Below are 24,282 nucleotides of genomic sequence, written 5' to 3' on the forward strand. Positions count from 1 at the left end.
AAAAGGGGCTAATTGCTTCTCAGTGATGGGCATTTCCTAGTGGGTGATGAGCAACTGTATTATCCATCACTTGTTTATCTTGGGTTTTATTCCTCTTTCTCTCTACTTTTCATCAATCTTATTCTAATTCTTCTAATTTTAATTCTAAAGTATTCTTAGCCCATAAGTTCTACTCTTTTTTTGTGATTCTCCTTCCTACCCCTCTGGAGGGAAAATATAGAAATAAGGTGTGAACAAGTGGCTATCTGTGTGGCACTTAGGTGCTAGCTGGGGTGGAACCACTACATCCTTCTATGTAGCCTGATATGTGATGCACATGGAGGAGAAAAACAAATAGGAATCGTCATTCTGAAGGAAGTGATGCTGAGTCATACTAACAAAAAAGCTAGGCAAAGGTTTTGTGTCTATTTCATTTGATATTCTAGTTATAAGTTGAGAGAAAATGTAGCAAGAACTTCAGACAGGTCATGACAATAGTTTTTTTCCTTTGTTCCTGGTGTTGTCCAGTCAAGCTTCCAACATACCTAATGCTGGATATTTCACAATATAATCCTGTACATAATTACATAGTCCTCCAATCATTTGTCTTTTCATTGTCCAATCATTGTGACTTTTTTTTCTAATATCCAGTTGAAATTTCACTTACTGCAAATTCCATCCTCTACTTCTTGTCTTTTTTATTTATTTGTTTGCTTTTTTGTTTGTTTAATGTGCAGCTTCCAGCAGAATCTGACTCTATTTCCTCCATATTCCCTGTTGTGTAGTTGTGGCACCCCACCCTTAAGGAGAAGAGAGCAGCCAAGATTCATAGATTCTTGTGCTCAAAAGCAACATCAAAAGTCAAAGGGCCTGCAAAAGCTTGCCCCTTTTATATTCTAGGCTTCTTCAGTCTTGGAAAGCTACAATATAATCTGTTACTGATCTTTACTTTTTAAGACTAGATGAACCAAAGTCCCTCCTTTGGCACCACATACTTCAGTCCTCTGATCATCTTGGTGCCTTTTCTGAGAAAAAAACAATAAATGACTGTCTGTCATGTACTGAGGAACTGGAAATCAGACATATACACCCTCCTATATAAAATGCTGAGTAGTAGCGAATGATCACTTCTCTCAACCTGCTGTTGATGCTTTTAGGGTGGAGATGGAGATGTGGTCAGTATTCTTTACCACAGGCATATACTGCTGCTCTGGCTCAGCTTGTCCAGAAACACCCCACCCTCTGGATACTTTACTACAGATTTAAGAGAATAGAGCTTAAAAATAGAATGGAAAAAAAGTAAATACTCTATCTTAAGTAGAACAGGAATTTTGTTGCTGAATGCAACTGCTAGTGTAATTGTATGAGGACAGGAAATTTCTATACTGCTGAACACAGGACTTATATGACCTTATCTGCAATGATATATGCTTGACTACTTAATAATCCATGAATGTAAGTGAAGTAGCAAAAATTTCAGGAAAAGATAGAAGTATGGAAAAAGGAATACAAAGCATCATAATAGCAGGAGAAATGAGACCTGTAAAAGACAAAGAAAAGGATGTTGCTGCTTGCAAGTGCTTGAATTGCAGAGCTTGTCAGGGCATCTTTATGTAATTGTGTGCTATATTAATTATCTTTTACCATTAGGTGGTAGTATAATAGCAGATATCCTAAAAAATAATTTAAATAAATGGATTTACTTTATATAGATATAAGTTATATAAAATATAAATTATATTTCTAGTATTCTTTCAGATATTTCAGATATTTTGCTTAAAATGCTGTTAGTAATACCACCTATATTAGTACATCACTACAGTCTTCAAATGCATTATATTGAAAACATATTTTAGAAATTGGTAGCTGATAGAGCTTCCATAATTCCAAAGTGGTCTATTTAGGCATCTTATAATACCCTGGGCATAAGTGTGTGTATACTGGTTGTATGGTGAGAAGTGTTAGGATATGCAAATCACGAAGACCAGAAGAAAGTACTGGAGAAGAAAAGCTGCAGCAGGAGGTGGAAAAGCACATTTTCAATAAATATTCTCATATCATAGGAAAGTCTCTAAAACAGTAGTAATAAATCCCTAGTTTATATCTTATGTCCACTACCTGTTTATATCAATCCTTGTGGAAGACATAGCCCATTAATGTTTTATTTAGAGTGTGATTTAAATTATATAAAGTCTGAATAAAGTGTTTCCAGTTGTGCTTAGTCCTCAGGAGCTAGCAAAAATACTCTTTCTTTGTTACTGCATGAAAATAATATAACAACATTGCATTTCTCTCTAGTCTAATATTACATTTAGCATTAACCTAAAATAGAACCACATATTAGACTGGACTAATATTTTTTTTCCTCTCGGATTTAACCTTTTGTGTTGCTTTTGACTTCAGACTAGATGCAATCTTTTCATTGTAGTATTTTTTGCAAGCTCTCCCCTCTGTCTCGTGTCTGTAAAATCTTGTAGAATTGAAGTTAGGAAAACGTTTATTTTGCTTATCTCACATTTATTGTGTAAGAAGAAGGTGCACTTACAATGTTGATTCTGTGGCTCAGTTTTATTATCATCTTGGTAATCTATCATCTCAGATCTGTGAACAAGTTATCTTTTTTTAGCTCCAGAAACACTTTTCCTGATTTGTTATAATGTAAGTTTTGATTCTGTTCACATGCTTTTTATATGATTCCAGGTTTCCCAGTGGGGTCTTATATCTGACTACAATTAGTGGATGTTCCGAAACATAGCAGTGTAGTTTTGACTTGATTATTGGCACCTAGGCAGTGAATCATCCTCTGTAACAATGTACATATCTTGTTTGATTTTATGAAGCAGCCTATGCTACCTTGATTGGTTTGTCCTGTTTTTCTAACACACACACACACACCCCTCCCTCCCTAGGCAGTTTGCTCATTTCTTTGCTTTATCAATTCAATTTCTTGTGAAGTAAAGGAGCATATCCTATACATATTCTCATTCTTTTGAAAGTTTTGGGAGTCCTTACTTGACTCAGAATTCTGTTTTCTGATCCACAGCTTGAATCTGAGATGTGAATCTGAAATGATTATTTCTATGCTGTGATAAAGATGAACCTATGTCTTAAGATATTTCTGTCATGGGTAAATCAACTGCGTCATGTTCACTGTGTATCTTGAAAGATACAGAAGAGTTAGCTTTTCTACATCCAGAAGAGAAGACTCAGGGAAAAGCAAGGTTTTCAGGAATATACTAACCTTATGTATTAAGTCCATAATGTACAGCCTCACAGAAAATGTTCAATAAAAGTAGAACTCTAGAATTCTAGGTGGGATTTAGAATCTTTTTTGCCATGTGGAATATTTGAAAAGAGTAAACAAACAAATTAAGAAAAAGCAGAGCAGTTGTTATCATAAGAGGAGCACTACTAAGTCTTTTTCTGATTAAATGAAAAAAATGGATGCCATGGAAAATTAAATAAGAAAATAATTTCTTTAAAAAAACCCAAAAATTTAAACTTTAAAAAACTTTAAAAAAACCCCAAACTATTACAAGTGTAGTTCTTGTTGAACTTCCAGGGAAGCTTTCCTTGATGACATGCAGTAATAGACTGGCAAAGATGGAAATGCATGAAAAATAATGTACAGTCATAGAGAAAAGGTTATGTTGTGTAGTGTGGTTTTTTTATGCATGAGTTTACATAGTTACAACAGCATAATTTTACAGCTATCCATGTTAATATGTGTTATTTATCTTCCCTGAGGTGTTTTGTTGAGTTTTTCTGTCTTGTAATATGGTTACCCATTATTTATCTATACTGACACTAATCTAAGTATTTTGATTATAAATTAAGTTATCAACTGGAATGATGCAGACTTTATTACAAAATTAAATTGGTTGGTTTTGAAGTCAAGGAGTTACTTTATTTCAGAATATATTAAAAAATAACACATGCACACACTTTCAGTTCCATATGAACTAATGTGTTGCCAGAATATGAAATGGTTGATCTGTCTTGTCAGCTTGTCTTACTCCATCTAGTGTGTTTCCCACCTTGAAAATCTTGAACTAGTTACAATTCCTCAAACACCTCCAACATGAGTACCTCATATTGTTTCATTAACACTCTTTAAAAGTGTTGCAGCTTCCTGATTTATACTGTTATTCTTCATGCTTTCTCAAAAGTATGGCCATGCTTTGTAAAATCTACGAAAAATATGAAAATATTTTTAGTTAGGAAAGTTTGCTAAATGCCTGTGTTTATTTACAGAATGTTCAAAGGAGTTCTTCCACCCCACCCCTAATCTCCATCTATATAGTCAAAAGTTGGAAGTATCTGAATGAAAATATTTTACAAGCTGTCAGGTTTCTTCCTGTTTTGCGGCTTTTCAGTTTGTCTTTCAGAGTAAAAAAAATAATGATTTATATAGTCTTTTTTTTAATCCATTATCATGTTGAAGCTAGTCCAAATGTGGTGGAGTTTTCCTCCTCAAATGAAAATAAACTCAGAAGGTTGTAGAGTATCCTTCCTTGGAGAAGTTCAAAATCCATCTGGATGTGTTCCTGGGCAAGCAGCTGTAAGGTGGCTCTGCTTGAGCAGGGGTTTATGACGAGAAGAACTCCCGAGGTCCTTCCAACATTAGCCAGTCTCTGATTCTGTGATTTTTGCAGTTTTTTGATCACTGTTAGGTGACAGATTATCAGGCAGTTTCATCATACCCTCAATCTGTGTGGTGAAAGTGTCTGATTATTTTCAGTTTCATATTTAGTTCGTATTGATATAAGTGCGTTGTGGTACTTTGTATAATTTCAAGAGATTGTCTGAGAAGGAGAGAAAACACATTCCTAAATCCAAAATGCTAAAAATCTAGATGTGAAATGCAGCTAGTACGTTTTTGACAACACTCTTGGTAAAAACTTTGATTGTGATCCGACGCTAAATATCTTTGGAAACAACTGATGACTCTTAGAGTATAGCAGCACACATAATCACCTGGCTGCAACAGCTGGGCCAGTCCCCAGCCACAGTTCCTTCAGCCTTACACTGTGTCACTTGGAAAGCAGAGGCATCGCTCACACAGAGGAGTAGACTATTAAACGCTTCTGCCTCTGATTCCTTCTCACTGTTTTAAATAGATGCATTTGGCACACCTTGAATAGTCTTGAATTTAACTTCTAGGCACCTATTTATTAAAATCTTCCAGTTCTAAAGTGCTCTGTGACTTTTGTTTGTTAGTTTTCTTTTCTTTTTTTTTTCCCTAGCCTTGTGAATGGGAGTCCAAGTTGTTTTCTCCTTTTGTCCAGTATGTATATCTACCTTTTAGGAAGTAGTGCACATCTTAGTCAAGGTGATTCTGAGTATTTTTCATAGAGTATTTCTGAGTATATTGCACTGATGTGATGCCTGGGGAAATGACTGCCAAAGGGAACCTCATCTACTTAGATGAAAAGCACCTTCCGTATTTAGAGAAAAGCAGTGTGTTCTAGGAATTGATCCTTCTTCCTTTTTTTGTTTTTTTTTTTTATTTTGAGGGAAGTATAGTGGTGTCCCTACCCTTTTCCTAGAAAAAAAATATTACTAAATAATTTATTAATACATATTTTAATTTATAAATATTTTAAAAGTATTAATACATATGTGGCACAAGTTGCAATACTTGTCTTCATTCTCTCTTTATTCACCATGGTGGTCATTCATGATCAAGGGATATCCAGATAGAAACCTGAGAGACAGATTAGATTTTACACAGAATCAGAGACTATTAACTTCTTCTCATAATCTTGATCATTAGGGAAAATTGTGTTAAAATGAAAAATTCCTTTAGTTTCACGTATACTTAACTGAAGTCTTCTTATATTTCAGTTTCTTCTGGTTAGGAAGCATACAGCTCTCTTGCTAAGGACAAGACCCATATAATTTTCAGTTCAGTTATTTAGAAGTGTTACAGGTAGTGCATTGTGTACTGTTTCTAAATTGATGTCTAAAATTTTTTCCTTTGGCTTGTATTCGAAACTGAAATTTAAATTCTGCACAAGAACAAATATAGGTTGTCTTTTTCCCCCCTAAAATTTTAAATTCTATTGTTGTGTCCTGCTGTTAAGAAAGACAGTGAAACTGCAACCATTTTATAATAAAGTAGAAAGGTAATAGAAACAGGAAAAAACCCAAACATCTAAGAGAGAAGAAACAAAGGTATTGCATTATAAAAAATAAATTATACATAATGCATTATTATAGTCCATTATGAATTGTTCGAATTTCAAATGCTTTCTTGCAGGTGAGGCAATTCATTACACAAAACTGATGAATTTATGTCTCACTTCACAAAACACTTCACAGCAATTTTACCTCACCAAGTTTCCACTGGCCTTAGTGGAATTATTCTCAGTGTACATAAATGTAAATGAGGATACAATCAGGCCTTGGGACTGAGTCTTGGTCTTGCAGAGAAAAGCTATCTGCAAACTCAAGAATGCAAGGAGAATAGTAATTATCTGTTGTAGCTGCAGCTCTTTAATGTCTCAGGTTTAAATAGGAAAAGATCAAAGAGTCATTGCACTATATCCTGATAAACCTGAAGGCACAGCAGTTATTGCAATCTATCAGCATGATCCCAGCTCAAACTCTTCTAGCAGACTAAACAGTGAAAGGTTTGAAAGATTCTCCTGTCCGGTCCAATGAAGAATTTTACACAAAAAACCCCACTATTACATAATTTACTTGCTGAAAAAGGTTGCACATGAAAACATTTTACTGTATTCTTTGTGTTACACTTAGCACAGTGGGATTCTAATTCTACCTGGAAGTAAAATACTAGTATTAGTATTGCATGTAATAAGGGGATGGAACTGGTTCTGTTTACTGTTCACACTATATGTGAGTTTATATCCATAATTTTAAAGGGTGTTTTTTCCCCCATTTCCTTTAATGCAGATGCTTGATGTGATTATTATTTTTATTAAACTTCTTCTCCCTTTTATTTTGCTGTAAGGATTCACACCAGGACAATGCTAGTAATTATAGATGAGAAACAACCTTTGCCTGGACCGTTTGCAGAGACCCTTGATGACGCAGAACCTGCTTTTTATAAATATAATCCCTGTGCTAGGAGCTCCTTTGCTCATAACGAAGTGAAAATCAATAGAAACAATTTCCATTTCCATTCATGATCCACTCTTAAGTGGTTTACCCTTTTTATTTTCTGGATCTACTTTCTAAAAATGTCACAGGATCCAGACAAAGTGAAACAATTTATTGATTCATTTTTCACCTCTGACTGAATTCCTAGCACCCAATTCTGTTTTAAATTTTTAATGTCTTTGTGTCACTTTGAGCATGCAACATAAATAAAATAGTATATATTTCTTCGTGGAGTGATAAATTCAGAATGTCAATAGCTGTTTCTCATCCTTTTGGTATAGATTTCAAGCTTTTATGTCTGGGTCATAAGAGTCAACAAAATGAGGTTAAGTCAGAGCCTGCATACTTATGAGGTTTAGAGAGTATATTTGTGTGACTGAAGGGAGATAAATGTGCTATTATGAGAAATAGATGCAGGAATCTGCATTAGTTGCAGATGTTTATGAGCTAACAGAAAATAAAAATCTTGAAAATACACTGAAAATCCCTACTTGCAGGAGACTTCATGAAGTCCTATTCAGTACTTTGCATGGTATAAAATGTTTCTGTATATTACTAATACCGAACCTCTGGATGCCCAGTCTAGAAACTGCTTTTCTTTGACTACTTCCTCCTTTATACAAGTACCAGCTGGTAATTGATACATTTTTCCTTGGAGGATATAGGCTTTTTGGATTCGATATATTTAATAAAAAAATAAGCAGAAAAGTATCTTGTGGGAACATGAAGTGTGTATGCTTATGATTCTATACATATATAATAGTTGTATGTATATGTAAGTATTTGCAGTAAAAAAACACTGCTCACATGATGAATCTGTCAACTGGAGCTTTCTACAAAGCAATTGGGATGTCAGAAAGGCTTGAATTTTTTTCTTTTTCAGTTGTATTCTGTTTAAACACTAAAATGGTTGTGTTCTAATCTAGAATTTTTGAATAGTACAAATTTCCAACTGCCTGTTTTTTGGTGAGTCATAATGCTGCACAGGAAAGAGGTACTCAGGAGTGGAATCAAAGTTAGTGATGTGATATGTGGTGAAAATTTGGAAAAATATAGTCTTCAACATTAATGGGAAAGAATCTACCCTTTGTTCAAGCATATTATTCCTGGGCTCTATTGGAAGAGGTGTGTTTTCTGTAGGCAAGATGAAATCAAAATAAGGCATTAGTATCAGAAGTAGAGATTTTGAAGCACATACTTGGAGAGTAACTAAGGAGATATTTTCTGTAAAGGAAATTTAAATACAGTAAATATCCTGCCTTTGGTAAAGAAATTGTTTTTTGTTAGATGGTAGACTGTCCCTTGTAAAATCAAATTGATGTGGTAAAAGATTATAGTGGTAAAATCCCCAAAAATAACATTTTAAAGATATGGTAATAAAAACAAAATAAAACAAACCCCAAAACAAACCAGCACTGAATGTTTTATTAATGTCAAGAAACATCTCCATAGTTAAGACTTCTGCTTTGAGTGTATATTCTCTGTTTATTTTAGCATCTTTCCAAATGAAAAATTTTCTCTGTAATCAATCATTTAAATGTACAGAGGAAGTAATTTCCTCAGATTATGAGAGCTACAGTTTCTAGTTAGAGAAAGAGTGTTAAGAAACAGTTCACATCCTCTGGCATTGTTCTGTGGGGACAGTAAGTCACCAGCAGATTTCATTGACACATCAGTGAGAATCATTGCACTGGCTATGAAGTTTCCCAGATTTCTGTGGGGATTCTTTGCACAGTAAGTGTCGACTTTTTATTGACAGTCACATCAAATTCATAATGGAAGTGTAAACCTGCAGAGAAAACAAATGAGACTGTTCTTGAAACTCAGTGTTACCTAGACTGGATAAGAAATTTGTACTGGAATTCAAATCTAACTAAGAAAAGAAAATTTTCTTCTCCTTTATGGTCCTTTTGTATGTTTACCACTAATATCATTTCTGCAGCTGCTGATTAACATCAGATGGGGTTTCCCCCCCAGCTTTTTCTGAAAACTTAGCATTTTTACTTCATTCTGTCTTTTTCAATCTGGATACATTTGTAAAAATACCCCAAAACCAAACCAAAACCTAAAAAAGGAGTCTCACATAAGTTCACATATTTGCAGTTTCAGAACTTCATTGTGTGAGTTCGGGGTACGAAGGTATACGCCTCAGATGGAAGGGAAGTGCTGTACAGGAGAGGCAACATTTGTTAACACCTTAAAGCTGAAGTTGAGTTAACACCTACTGGCTTCTAGGTAATGACATGCTAGGTGAAAAAATTTCCTATTTCCTTTGCCTCCTCCTTCCTTCAGCACGCTGTTTCCCCCTGGAGACACTGGGTGAGCAAACATGGCACAAGGTGCTGCTGTTCCTGCTGTGTACATGGTTCACCTCCTGCCATGGAGTCTATTAACTCCTGATCATGACAAGCACAAGTGGAAGCTGGTGAATGACGATACTCAGCACCTGCCCCATCTGCTAGGCAGATGGCTGCACATATGAATTTATTACTGCATTGATAAAGGACTTGCTCTGTAGGTAAGGAGTTGCAGATGACAAGGTGGGGAAAAGGTGAAGTGACAACATCTGCATCAAGACATACCAGTGTTGTTTTAACCTTTGTACTCCCTCCTCTGGAATCCCTCTGGTGCTCCATTTATATGGTATCTATTTTTTAGCATTATGGGATTTTTTACTCTTTTTTCTCCTTTTTTTTCTTCATTTTTATTTTATCTTCATGCCAAATAATGCACTTCAGCTTAATGAACTGCTTGAAGCAGAAAAAAAGTCTCTCCTTATTTTTACTTTAAATCCTGCCTTTTCATTTGAGGAAGGCAGAGAAGCCTGAATATTGAAACTTGATGGAACCTTTTACAATTTGTCTTACATTTTAAATATGTAGATATTGTCTATGGAGAAAGGAAGGAAGAAAACTTGGCAGAGGGACTCGGGTCATGGCATAGAGAGTAAATGAAGCATTGTTTTTACTCCATGGGACAGTAGTTGAGCTGCTGGATCTGCATCTTAGTGGAACATTGCAAAACAGGCACAGTAGGGGGTAAGAAACTAAGCTTTATACAACTCCAAACGATTTACGGACATGCAAGGCTGTAGATGCTCTGCCCGTTAATGAGATGTTTGCTATTTAAAATTCCTTCCTTTCACGAAGTTATGCCTTTGTGCATAGACATACATGTTTTCTCCTCTTACAATTTGTCAGCTGAACTAAATCAAGAAAGTCATATTTATGGTTCCCATGAAAATTCTAAAGCATAATTACTCTATCACAAAGCAAATGATGAAGAATGCAGTTTTTATGTAGGTTGGATTTTGGCTAAGATTTTTAATAAAATTTATTTTTCATTGAATAATTTCTAAAATGCCCCAGACATTTAGGTTAATCCTTTATTTTTGTGCTGCCTAGTTGAAAAAAAAAAACATCGATTATCATAGTTTGGCTTTCCAGATAACAGAATATTGTCAAAATACAAAAAATCAGATAATAAGAGAAACAAACTTGCTGAATACACAGAGATGATTATATGTTAACAACTTCTCTTTGCCTGTGCCTTGCTGTTCAGTGGTAACATAACAGTATTTATTTTTTCTCCTAGTACATAAATATTGGCTATTGGACAGAATAAAACACAATATTTATACACAAGGTAGATTAATGTGTCCAGAAAATGTTACATCTCATGTCTGAGGAGCAGTGTTGTAAATAAGGCAACTGTACTGTGTCCTATATTTATTTAAAAGGAATTTTTTTTCTTGCTCCTACTGGTTATGTCATTACAGACTGCTGATGGCAGCATGGAAATTTGTTAGATTTCAGGTCAGTTGTGACCCTCCTTCAAGAAAGCATAACTTCACTGGTCCATCAACCTCTGTGCATGTCAGATTGTGCAAGGGAGAAGCAGCTGCTAGCTCCAGGCTTGTTGCTCACATAATTTATGATAATATTTTGTTTATGCAGCTTTGCTTTACCTGTTCCCCTGTTCTGCACTCTGAAAACCCCTTCCCAGCCTGGCATTTCTGTGGTGTTTTTTTTTTTTATTTTGTTTTGGGTTTTTTTTAGTAAATTGTTTGGGTTTTTTTAATTTTAAGAGTGAAAATATATAGATATTAATTTATAAAGTACCGCTGGAAAAGTGCAGAGTTTTATATATGTAGTGTTCAATGACTCCAATGTAAAATCTGAAATTCTATAGGATTACAGTAGAATTCGTGAAAGTAACAAAGCTGTTATGGTCCTGTGAAAGACATAAGCTGTTTTATTTATATTTATTTTACAGTTCTCTGGTTAATTAACCATGATACAGTCAAAGTTTTTCTTATAATTACCAAAAAAAGGAACTGAAGTTTTGTCATAGGTCCAGTATGCTTATTTGGTTCTAGGTGCACTCCAGCATGTGTTTGTCTGGCAGGGTAATTTATCTACCATACTAAAAATCAGCCAGCAATATAATATTCAAACTGTGGTCATTAAAGTGACGTTTTTCTAAGTATTTAGGAATGCATCTGATGATCAATACTATTCAAATTAGTTTGGGAAAGTTCATCACATTCAGTGATCTTATATGATGAAATACTTCCAGTTTAAATTAGGTATCACTGTAGGATATGCTTCTCTATTTACAGAAGGAAATTTTAAGTGTTTTGGATTGATCTTTTCAAGGACATCATGAACCTAGAAGCACTCACAGAAATGTACATAATAGAAATGTGATAGCTATTTCAAGGGAATAGATTTTCCCCCAAGACAGTAAGATATAAATGGTCATACTGGTTAAAGATGTTAATAACAGAAACTGTATTTCATTTGTTCTTAGCCATAGTGATGTTGACATTTTAATATGGTTTAAGTATTGCCAGTAAAAATGAAAATCACTGCAAAATATGCAAAAACATTTCACATCTATATGTCTTGAAATTGGAATTTTTCTAAGTGCTGGTTTAATAGACCAAAAACCTCAAATCAATAATCCTAAATTAAGTTCCCATTATTGCAAGGTCAAAATGAAAGAAATGGAAGCTTCAACAAAGAGAATTATGCAGTGTTTATTGAGCTTGTATTAAGTGCTATAAATGTGTTCAATCTCACCTTTTGTCTGTGAGAAAAACCCAGTTCTATTGAAGTGAGTGGAAAAACCTTTCTTCTCTGTGTTTGCTTTTAAAGATATGGTCGGTGTGGATGGTAAATGGATTTGACAGAAGAGAGGTAATTCAAAGCCTGTTCACAAATAGAATTGTTTTACATCCTTATGAGGAGAAAATATCCCTTCATTTTCTTTATAGAAGGGCATTAAGAAGCTTTAGCATTAATCTATTTGGAGCAAGTTATCCATTCACATAGTCCATTCAGGCTGTAAGCATCCATCTGTAAGAAGACCATCAGCTCTCACTGGAATATGTTTCATGGCATTAAGTAGGTGGTGGAGAGTTTTGCTTCTTTACAAGCAGGATGACATATCGATTATCTGAAACAAAATTTGCATAGAGGTGAAGGAAAATCGTTATTACTTGGTGTGGTAAGAGACAGGCGTTATGGAAAAAGCTATTACACAGTATTAGTTGACAGTCATTGATTAGTTATAAAGCTGATCACATCCATGATGATATCACTCTATAATTACTTTTGTAGACAGAGAAAATAACCCAGACATTCCAGGAATATGCAGGCAAATCTTAGTAATTCATACACTGCAGCTGATGGACTACCAATAAGTTTATTATAAATTAAAGGATATTATAGAGTTTATGTGGCAATCAAGTTTTGGCAGCTGACAAAATACCTAGTTCATTCAAGGTCAAAATTAATCCATGTTTCAGTCTATATTCTTTTCCATTAATTTAGCTTTTAAGTTCTTTGAGGTTTTTGAATATTTTCTATGTTCATTGAGGGTTGTAGAATGATGTTTTAGTTTTCACATCTGTGGAGTTATGCTTACAGTTATACTTATCTTTATGCTTACAAATACAGCTAATTCATTACTTGCTCTGATGCTGAGTCTGCGTTCCAGATTTTATCCTCAAGCACACAGATGCTTGTGTTCTTACAGGCCAAGCCTGAACTTATTGGAGGATTTATTCACAGGGTTAATCAAGGTAAAAATGAGGAACACTTTATTATTTATTAAAAGTAGAAATAATATGACAAAAGGAGCATAAAAATTTCTGGATGACTTGCAACTATGACCTAAAAATGTATTCAAAGCCCTTTTAGGTAGATGAGATAGTCCAAAGTACACTTGTTCACAATAAAAAATGTCACAGTTGTGACACAGGAGGATGTGTCCTCCTGTGGCTAAAATTTTCAATATTCTGTTGAATACAGTAATGATTGTATGTGATAATTAATATATTTAATTCTGAATCACAATGACTTGACCAGGGTTTCAAAATGTCAAGTTGTGGAAAGATACTGATTGAAGACAGCTCTTAAATCTAGTAGAATGATGTTGTATTGGTATGTAATGACTGTAAAGTCAAGGAAAATATATCTAACCCAGAGGTAAAATACTTTTCTTATGCAGAAGGTAAATCAACAATTGCAAGTGTTTGTTTGGAAACTTACTATAATCTCTGCCACTTGATGTTTAACTCCTGATTCAAGCTCTTTTATTTACAAGAATGGTAATGCTTTCTACAGAATTATTTATCAAACGAAATGTCTTTAAGGGTTTAAATTATGATTGTGTTAATCTAGCACAATTTTTGGTGGGGTTTGTTTATTTGTTTGTTTAGTAATTTCAGAAACAGAAGAACCAGTTAATCAGAGAATAAAAATGTCAAGGAAGATCTAAAAGCCTTTTTTTTTTTCCCTTGTGCTAAGAACACTGTAAAATATTTTTTCCTCTCACTCTGTATTCCTTGTCCTATGAAAATATTTCCTATATATATGTGTGTATATTGAGAGAGAGAAAGAGAGAGATGTAAACTCTCCTCTCAACTCCTGCTCTCATACATTTTTTCTTGATGCTGTTCCATTTCATATAACTCTTAGCAGTGTGAAGAAGTAGTCAGTATGTCAGCATTGAAAATACGTAAAGAACTTTTACACGTGTGGGATCTGGACAAGCACCATTTTTGTCCCCAGTGAAAGACTCGGTAAAAGCCACCTGCCAAGAATAAATTTTATTTTTTTCTGGTTTTATATTACTGAAGAAGTACCATCCTAAGTTCATTCTCGGTTTGATTGTCAGGGTCTCTGAAACAGAGGCTTTGAGACTGATTTCTCTTTGATCATGGCTGACTGGGGAAGATATTTCAGACATTGGCAACCCTTTAAAATTCCTAGTTAGAAGTCATAATAATAGACCCTCACCTACATAATATCAAGCATAATGAGAGATCCTGATAGAATCAGTGGACTGAGCTCTATCCCAGATTGTGAATCTACTCCTGGGAATAAGTCTAACACTATCTCTCTTTAATTAGTAAATAAGAAGCTTGCCTTTTCTTTGAATTTATGTTTAAAGTTCTGTAACTCAAACATCAAAAGACATAAACCTTTGTTGTTAAACAAATTAAAAATTTGCTGGTACATAGAAATATTTCTATAGTCTCTCTTTCATGAGAGTTTACAGGCTTAGACACTGTAAATGGTGTGGAATAATTATTTTGAGAAACAACAAATAACTTGTAGCTGATAAAAGCACAAATTTTTGTTGAGTTCTAGTTATATCTGGAATTGGAATACAATTAATTTCATTTTCTCTTGCAGTAGAATTTTTTTTCTGTTGTTTTTGTGGGCAGTCTTGAAACTTGTAATTTCTTCTTGTGACTTTAAGAAAAAAATAATCTTAAATAAGTAAATAAGTGGTAAAACACTCTTGTGAACTGGTTTAAAATTTATAAATTTATAAATATAAATTGATTATATTCTGATTAAAATAAAAAAATAATAGAAACCCTCCAATAATGATAAAGCATAGCAAGATCCATCAACTGGAAGCTAAATTTGGCTGAGATGTTCCTTACAATGATTAGCCATTGAAATATATATGTTTATACAAGTTTTATCTTAATGGCCAACAGTAATTTTGAAAAAAAATTTATCTCACCTTTAAATTAGATGTACTGAAATGATAAAATTTTATTGGGTATTAAGAGAGAAATTTTGTTATTGTTGATGATACATTTATATTTGTGAAATACATTTAATCTAGCAAAACTGAAGGTTAAAAATGTATTTAATTATATATTATCTTTTTTTAATGTCTTTGCTTAGTAAATGAACTAGAAAGAATATTTTTTATGAAAATGTTATGAAGTAGTTTTATGAGTTGCATTAATGTGTAATGCAAAAAAGCATTCATCTGGATTTGGACAGGATGGTGGGGGGGAAGTCTGGGGAGTGTTACTGACTTGTGACTTGTCCTTTTTTATTCTGCTACTGAGGGTAAGAAGTTCTGAATGGGTTCTTTTCTGACTCCTTGTGCTCCCATTACTAAAATAGATGAAGAGGCACAGTCTCTCTCCTTGTTTCCAAAGAGTTATTTGAATAGCAATAGGAGCATGAAATGACAATGAGTTATAGAAGGATTCTTATCCTGTGCCAGGATCTAATTCATTACAAGAATCAGAAAATTGATTTAGTTAAGATAAAAAAAAATACAAACCAACTATTTCTTTTGAAACCAAATATAGATTTGAAACTTTCTTGAGGTTAAGGAAAATGTATTCTTTTAACTCTATCTTTTTTTTCTCTTCCTGATTGCAAGAATAAAATGAAAGAGGTGGCATATGAAAAAATATTCCAAAGTTATTTTACAAACAAAACCTTTTCAGAATGAAATTCAGTGGCATAGAATGGTCTTAATTCAGATGAAATTAAGGAGTTTCTAAACTGTCTGTTTGGAAGAGACTTGATCTTGTGGCCTGGTTAGAAGAAAAACTGTGCCTTCAAAACACTTCAAATGATTCTAAATATTTGTCATGCATTTAATTGGGAATGACTGTGCCTTACTCTCCAGCTCCCCAGCCAGCAGATGAGTCTAAAAGGAGTCTCTGTTCCAGTTACTGAACTCACTATTCATTTTTGCTCCAAAATTATTAATGATCTGTAGTGTCAGCCTGAGTTAGTCTTGTGCTTTTTCTTCCATTCTTATTTTCCATCTAGTGCAAGTTGTATGAGCTTGACTGTTTTAGATGAGCTTTTACTGATGTTGCTGTGATTTTCCTTTTTTCTGCAATCCCTAATGAACTGAAGGAATACTCTTCATGTTTGTGTTCTATCATATTCCTAAATATATAAGAAGGTCATACAATTTCATTAAATACCCTGGTTCCGCTTCAATTAAAACATGGGGATAGATAAAATGAGATATTTAGGCTAGAGTATAGCTCCTTACCTTTTATGTAGCTTGTTGCAGAGGAAACCTACTGCTCCTGTAACAGGAAACATGAAGTTTCCCAAAAAGTGATCGTTTCAATCCATTTCCAGTAACAGGAATTGTGCTTGAATTACTCAGGTTAGGGAGACATAAGATTGAGATACATGTCTCTAATAAGTGTTCAAAGGCTTGAATGCCTTGCCTTCTGCAAGGTCATTGTTCAAGGCAACCATCTTGTGCATTTTTTATCATTTTTAGAATATGGTGAAAGGAGAAGGCATTTCATTTTCCTATTACAGCTTTTGGAATACTGATGGCATGAATTGACTTCCTCTTTCTGCCTTTGTGGCTTTACAATAGTCCTTTAGTCCTTGGGAGCATAGCTAGCAGTCTGGTTACAGAGTACACTTATAGGGAATAGTGCAATTTCTTCTGCTGCAACCTTACTATATGGCTGAGAATAATTCATGGGATTGAGTACTGGAGCTATATCACATGTCATTGTAGCCCAGAATTCTTACTGTGAGGGCAAAAAAAAAAACAAACAACAAAACGAACTTCTGCTTCAAGCCCAATTTCAATATGTATTTTATTATTTTTCATAAGAACAAGGATATCTTCAGTAGTAAGCCACAGAGGCATACATTTATTCCCATGAGGGCCAGGGGAGGAAAACAATGAATATTTTTTTATGTAATACAGAACGTTCATCAGGTAGGAATATGAGTAAGTGCACAAACACTAAGTTCAGAATAGCTGAAGACTGGAAAACAGGGTTGTGTTTTGAGCAGAAGATGTAATTGAATGTGGTTTTACAGTGGTATTAATAACCATTGAAAATACTGAATTGAACAGGGAAATGTGCACAGTGCCACCATCACTTTTTTTAGCTGCAGATGTGCTCTGAAAATGCCTTGATTGTGCTTTGTTGTTGCTATAGGGAATGTTTGAAATGTATGGATTAAACCTCAGCTAGACCTCCAGCTGTTTATCTTGAGGCCTGTCACTTTAGGAACAGGAGGAGATCTCAAGATTGTGTTGCTCTTGACCACTTGACTACCTACTGACTTCTTAGGCTAGCTAAGAGCCAAGCAAGGGGCTTTTTAGAGTTCATGATTTAAAGCTGAGTATAAAAAAATGTAGAGGTCTATGAAAGACAACTATAATTTTTTTGTATACTTTGTATTTATTTAAATACTATTATATTCTGAGATATTTCCTAGGATATTTCCTATCCTGCATTTAGTATCCTGCTTTTCTGTCCGGAAAGTACATTTATTTATACAAGTGATTTAATACCTTTCTAGATAGCTTTCAGATGGTTTATTAAAACCTTTAAAGCAGAAAATACAAAAAATGTCCTAGTTATTGCGTGATTAATTAGCGTGTGTATGTACAAATGTTAGTAAAGCAGATGGGAGAATTTAAAATGAAAAACAAAATTTTCAGCATGGATGCATAAAAAGTTGTACTGATTCAAACTTTGTTCCTGTTTTGTTTTTGCTTTTTAGCTGCATAAAATGTTATTTTAAATCTTGTGATACTTTGATGGACCCAGTCTATCAGACAATTTAGAGAGAAAAAACAAAGTAAGGTATTAATATATTTACTCTGTTAATGATGATACCTACTTTGAAAATAGTCATGAAATGCACCAATTTTCTGGAAACTTAAGATCTTTTTAATATCTTCCTGTTGTAAGTTCTCTCCAGGTGTTAATATGAAATAATTACCTTTGTGTCTGGAATATAGGATATTAACCTCTTGCAGGAAAAGTATTTCTCTAGAGGGCTTATTTTTGTATTTTGTTTAACTAGCTTTTTACTCATTAGTGTAAGAAAAGGAAACAGATGAATGGAAAATATGTCATGTTCTGATAAATAGGAAAATTTCTTTTATGAGTAAAAGAAAATGAACACATAAATATGTAATCACTGATATTTTTTATTCTTCATGGTGAAAACATTAAGCAAGATAAATTCATAATTTAACCTAATCTAGATATTCTGCATTCCAAATATTTTGTTGGAATGAAATAAACTTTTAAAAATGTTCTTAGAATAACATTCATAAATTACTTCTTGCTCCAATAAGTGCTCTACATGTTGAATTGAAAAGATTTATTTCACAGTCTAAGCAATCCAGTTACTCGGATACCGAGGTTTGCCAGATCAAAGCTCAGTCCATGGTACAGCCAGAAGTTAAAGGGAGGTCTCTGGACTTAATCTTTGCCTCTATAACAGGAAGAAAAATAGAGGGTGTTTAATTATTTTTAATATGATTAACAGATATCACATTTGTGTTTTCTGTTATTATTCACTATGCCAAGTCCCTATGGTGTAGAAAGTTTTAGTACAAGTAATCATTTAATCAAATATTTTGTAGGCAACCAAATATAATAAAACAGGGCATTATCTCAGCAAGTTACACTGACACTAGTTTCTAGAGTCTAATCTTCCCTTTGTTATAACAACCCAAACAACCTCAGTAATTCTAAGGATAGTGAGAAATGAGCAAAAAATAATGGAAAGGCAAATTATCTTCTTCATTATACAGGGGCTTTAAATGTACAATAATGACACTTTTTGTGTATGCATTAATATTCCCAAACGCAATGATACTGCAAGCTTCCTAATGGATTTGTACAAAGAATCACTACTGAGACAATTATTTCTCTCTCTTTGATCAAATGAGATGGTTTTTATCAGTTGAAGGTCATACGTGTGTATCAGCATGCTTTATTTTGTATCATGAGATCATACAATAATTCAGATTGAAAGAAACCTCAAGATATCTCTAGTCCAGCGTCTGGCTCAAAGCAGATCCAGTTATGAGGTCAGATATGTTATTTAGGTCTGTATGTCAAAGACCAAGTCTGGTCTTGAAAACTCTCAAGGACAAAGACTGTGTAACTTCTCCCTACAGCCTGCCCACTCTTTGACTCTCCTTGGGGTCCAGAGGTGTCTACTTATATTGTGGTGGATTCTGTCTCGTTCCAAATTCTGGCCATTATCCCTTGCCCTCCCTCCATCTTTGTTAGCTGTCTGACTCTCATGTTTTCATTACCTCCTCATAAGTACTTGGGGGCTGCTGCTAGGACCTCCAAAATTCCTGGCTTCCTCAGTCTCTCAGCACAGGTCAAGTGCCCCAAGCTAGAGCTCACTTCAGTTTGCCAGTGTCTCATATTGAGCAAGGGATCCAAAACTGACCCCAGACTCCAGTCTCACGAGGGCTGAGGAGAGGTGCTAATCACTCCTATGGCTGTGCTGCTCTTGGTACAGCCCAAGATGCTCTTGCACTTCACTGTGCAGCCAGGACACACTGCTGGCTCACCCCCACCTTGCCATCCACAAGCACCTGCAAGTCCTTCTCAGCAGAGCTGCTCCAAAGCTGCTCCGCCCCAGCCTATCAAGTCCCAGCCTGTATCAACTCAGGGGCTCTTCCTTCCCAGCTCACACACTAAGCATCCTTTTATTTTGACTTTCATATGGTTCCTCCTGGCTGGCTCCTCCGGTCTGCCTGCATCCCTCTGAACGGCCGTCCTGCCCTCAAGCATGTTAACTGGTTCCATGGTTGGATTTCATCGGCAGACTTGATAACTGTGCACTCCACTCACATCCTCCAGGTTACTGAAAAAGTGAGAAAATTATTTGAAGACAAACCTCTAGAATTTGTCAAAAATCCAGTTCTGATTATATTAATTAATCCATTATTAGAGTTTTCAAATGGGGAGATGCCAAAACATCTTGCCAATAATGAAAATCACAGTAGGTAACAATAGTATTGAGTTTAAAACCTTTTAGGCAAGAATGTAAATGAGAAGACTTCAGGTTTCTAGCTGGAAAGTCTAAAAATAATGAATCCAAAAACTGAGTTCTGAAATATTCACTAAACAAGAGCTGAAACTCAAATGCCATGAGTTCTAATAGAAGCTGGCAAGCTGCACAGTTTGAAATGCTCTATTTTTGCATACCTGAATAATGATGTAAAATGCCTTAGGGATGATGATGATGATGATACTTAACATCTCATCGGAATTATACGATATGTAAAACAATAAGAAAATATATCCTTAAACCATAAATTATCCTTGTGAATTTTCTTCCATGGTGAATAAAAAATTTCAGTTGAAACTTATGAATGAGAATTTTTTCCTGAAGTAAGCAAAATTTCAAACTGTCAGTGGGAAAACCCAAAGAAATTAAGTGATTAATATAGAGATTGTCTTATCTAGATGTTAATAGATATAAAGAGTGGCTTCTGTAGAGTCTTAAGTGATAGTGCTCCAAATTTCAGACTTTTATAATCTGTAATATGCCTGTAAAAAAATTCCAGTGTCTCCAAAACCTCTAGATTTGTCCTGTTTAGATCTTTAATGAGATTTTACAATATGGAGCACACTGGTTTTGCAGATTTTTCATAAAGCTGATTCATTACTAGAAATCTGAATAATGAACGCTAAGTAATAGTGATTGTGCATGGAATAATGCTAGTTAATGATGATAGTAAAGTTCATTATGTTGGAAAGTAGATTTACTACCATAGGACTTAACCTAAATAGAAGAATACACTACAACATATATTGCAAGGAAAAAAAAAAAGAAAAAGAAAAAATAATTCCTTCTCTGTAAACCAAGTGTTCAGTGTTTTCATATCCCCATTCTATATCCACTATTGTGATTACAATTTTTTTAGTTTACTGGATCCCTGGTTTGACAAAGCAAAAGTAAATTTACTCTTCTTAGTCAGCAAGGAAGAACACAAATATCCAAGGAGGTATGACAATAATGTTTCTTAAAGTATTATATATCATTAATAAGGGTAATAATTTTACAATTGTAGTTGTTATAATATATAATTAATCATAAAATTATTTTTAATTTTTCCCACGATTTACAAACAATCTGACAAAATGACATCAGGAAACAGTGCTAGGATGATATTTGTCCTCAGATAGTATGTCTCACATATATTTGTTCATTAAATCATTTATCTCTGTAAAGAGGTGTTTCCTTATGGATTTTATGAGATGCCCCTACATTATTGATAAACTACAAGCATGTACACGAGTTGCTTTTAATCATAATGTGGCTTTAGAAATGTTAACCAAACAGGTTTGTTTCTGACACAGAGGCTAACATTTTTGTCTTTGCCCTCACTTTGCCGGATTGATTTTACCACTGGCATGAATAATATAAAAAACAAAAAAATACAAAACCAAATAACTCCAATAAATAAAGAAAGCAACCCAAAACCTAACAAAAAACAAACAAACAAAATCCTAGAATAACAGCAACCACAAGAAAGTCCACCTTGATATGGTCATCAATATGAGCATATTATGCTCTGCCTCACTGCTTCCTGTATAGACAAAAGATAAATGGGACAATAACTGTTGTCATTCCCACCTTATTTGAAAATAACCTTGCTCAAGAATCTAAAAGAAAAAGCAAGCATCAATGTAAACAAGATACTGACAAACTTTGTTCGAGAAATCTCTCTGGATAATATGGTTTAGAGTAGTATTTTTTGTGCTGTTTAAAAGTGTACAATCATATTTTTTTTTCTTTCTCCATCTAGGTAGTAGTCAGTTAAATAAGAAGAAAAAAAAAACTTAAAAAAAAAAGAAACCCCACCAAAATTTGAATTACTGTTACAGAAAGCCCATAGATTCATTCCTCCATGTTCTTCGTATTCAGGAATTAAACTAAGTTTCACAGGAAAAAATTTTCTCTACAATGTGATTTTGTCTTTTGGTTTAAAAGATCAGCTGGCCGAGGGGGAAGCTTTTCAACCTGTAGTACAGGTTGTGAACATGTTCTGACAAAGAAATAAATATTAATTCTTTAGAAACTTAGACCTCTCTTCTTCCCTGCCTGTATTCAGGTTTAAAGAACAGAGTAACAGTCTTCCTCCTTCAGCTGGTAGATCTAAAGTACACATCTCAGAATTATGTCTGAAGGTGTCAGTGTTCACTAAAGGTGAGTGAGAACACCAGGAATGGTACCTGTCTGATCAGAATTCGTTTGCTAGTTAGGAAGTGATTGGCAGAGAAAGGGGTATTAAGCACTCAGTCTCAGAGAAACCAGAAAGAATGTACAGCCAAGATTACCATCTGTTGAATATGAAATGCTTGGATCAAGACATTATAGATACATTTCCCCAAACAGCAGGGGAAGCAATCTTTTTTGCAACACTATCACAACAGAGTAGGGAAGCATTAAGATAGAAGCAAAAAGCTCCTTTTTGGAAAGCAAATTACCTTATTGATGCAATTGAACTGTATATAAATTCTGCTGGATCTGTTAAGGATTTTACAACTTACCTCTAAATTAATTATTTGGATTTCTGACACGTACAAGATATTAATAATAATCATGATCATTAGAATTAGAAAAAGGAGTTTTGGGGATCTCATCCCAAGTGGCCTTTGAGCTATGCTATGTGATCTTTTAGCCTGAATAAAGAGAGAGATTTTTTTGCCATTTTTAAACCTCCGTTTCCTGAGCTAGATGACCTTTGACAAACACTAAAGCAGTGGAAGTTATTCCAGTTCCATATTTAAAGAATTGTTGAAGAAAGTAGAGGGCAGCTCTAACTTATAATGGTAATTGTTTATACAATTACTCTTTTCTACTTTCCTTCTTTAATTGTAAATTGGAATGTAGAAACTAGGACTAGATCTTCGTCATCCAAAATTAATCTCATCTGTGCAGCCAGCAGCCCACGAAGTATCAGGAGCATTTAGACCTCCAAAAGGATTAAACTATCTATTTTGTTTCTTTCAAAAAGGTTCTTCCCATCTTGCAGTTTGATTTTTAGTAAAAATAAATAATTATTCAGAGACCACTGCCTTTTCCATTGCTGAAAGCACTACCAAATAACTAGAGAAATGTAAAACTCATAATGAGGGTGAAGGCTGTTAAGTACTTCTACTTCTTCAAGGTGCAGTAGGACGACCTTGGCTGGACACCAGGTGCCCACTAAACCACTCTACCACTCCCCTTCCAGCTGCACAGGGGAGAGAAAATAAGATGGAAAGCAACTCAGGTTGAGATAAAGCAGTTTAACCAAGAAAAAGTGGAAGTTTGCATGCACTTAAGCAGAAAGGAAAGAAAGTTCATTCTCTACTTCAGTGAATGATATTCAGGGAAGCAGAGCTTCAGCACATGTAGCAGTTGCTCCAGAAGGCAAACACTGTGAATAGCAAACACCTCCCTTTCCTCCTCCTCCTTCTGAAGTTTTAGTGTAATAATCTAGAGAGATTTGTCCTGAATCTGGACTTGATAAGCTATTTCACTAAAAAGTAGAATTAATGAAGTCTGTACTATTATTAAATATCTGATAATATAAGAAAGGAGTAGAAATTGAAGTAATTTTGGGAACAAAAGAAACCCCAAAGAAAACAACAAAAAATATTGTAAAGGTATGTGTAAAAAGATTTTCTATAAGATGTATGATGTAATTCTTCCAATCCATTTGTATTAGTAGATCAAGTAAGGTGTCATCATTTTTGTGTTATTTTTTTTAAGAAAGTTGTTAAGTAAAACAGAATTTGGGGAAGAACAGCAAGCTCAGAACACTTAGAAATATAATACAAGAGCAGACAATGGAAATAAATGGGTTTATTCTAGTCTAGAGAAGTGAGAGGTCACTTAAGAGACAAGAACTTTCAACCATGCAAACCCACAACAGAAGAGTTCTGATTTGAAATATGAGGTATTTACTGTTTATATTAGAAAAAATACTCCAATTATAAAATTACGCTAGAACTAGATGACTCGGGAAAGTCAAGTATGCTCCATATTAAAGATTCTAGAAATTAAACCAAACAATTTATAATAAAAATGCAGCTAGGTC

The 24,282-nt window shown here is 34.3% G+C and overlaps 1 protein-coding gene and 1 long non-coding RNA gene across 7 annotated transcripts in view; one reads left to right on the plus strand and one right to left on the minus strand.

Moving 5' to 3' along the window:
- Positions 1–24,282, plus strand: part of PCDH7 (protocadherin 7) — a 264,206-nt gene that overhangs the window by 202,147 nt on the left and 37,777 nt on the right. The gene's annotated exons all lie outside the window — the stretch shown is intronic.
- LOC147652965 (uncharacterized) overlaps positions 16,995–24,282 on the minus strand; it is a 29,783-nt gene continuing 22,495 nt past the window's right edge. The window contains exon 2 of the long non-coding RNA XR_015286798.1: positions 16,995–20,051. This is a non-coding gene — a long non-coding RNA (uncharacterized LOC147652965). The remainder of the gene's footprint in view (positions 20,052–24,282) is intronic.

This window comes from Cyanistes caeruleus, chromosome 5, assembly GCF_971803275.1.
Source record: "Cyanistes caeruleus chromosome 5, bCyaCae1.hap1.1, whole genome shotgun sequence".
In the NCBI taxonomy this organism is placed as follows: Eukaryota; Metazoa; Chordata; class Aves; order Passeriformes; family Paridae; genus Cyanistes; species Cyanistes caeruleus.